Genomic DNA, 641 nt, shown 5'->3' on the forward strand with positions numbered 1-641 from the left:
CATCCCACATTTGAAGCTTATGAATATCTCACAATCCATATTATATAAAAGCAGAAACACGTACTTATTACCCATAACACTGTCGGTAATATTTTTTACACATAAGCCTTCATCCATCTGTGTTTACGGCGACGTCAGAGTAAGTAATATAGATATCTTTAACGAATAAAAGCTCACGAAAACGTTTGTGAAGAACACCGGCAGAAATTTCACGTCATAAAATCTCCCAAAGAAAGAGCAAAGCCTAAGAAATACTGATTTATTCCTTACGCTCCTCCTCCTGTCTTATATACAGTGAACGGCAGTGTAGTGTTCGCCCAAACGGTTTGTATTTTTCTCTCTAAATTAATAGACTGGCACTTAACGGGCATTATCTAGTATTTAATATGTTTTAAACATTTTATTGAAATTTGCAACTGTGTATGGCTTCACAGTGCACTTTTCTATTTGATAATTTAGAAAGATTCTATTGCAATAATTCAAAATGAGTTCGAAAAAAAAACATTAATTGGGAACTCTTTTTGTTGATCAACCTATCATTTCAGAGAAAATTAAATCAGTTAATTGTTCTACATATATGATCACAAACCGCAAAATAATTATTATTTCATAGTCTTATTATTCTCATATATACTGTACAG

Source organism: Penaeus monodon, chromosome 34 (assembly GCF_015228065.2).
Source record: "Penaeus monodon isolate SGIC_2016 chromosome 34, NSTDA_Pmon_1, whole genome shotgun sequence".
Classification (NCBI taxonomy): domain Eukaryota; kingdom Metazoa; phylum Arthropoda; class Malacostraca; order Decapoda; family Penaeidae; genus Penaeus; species Penaeus monodon.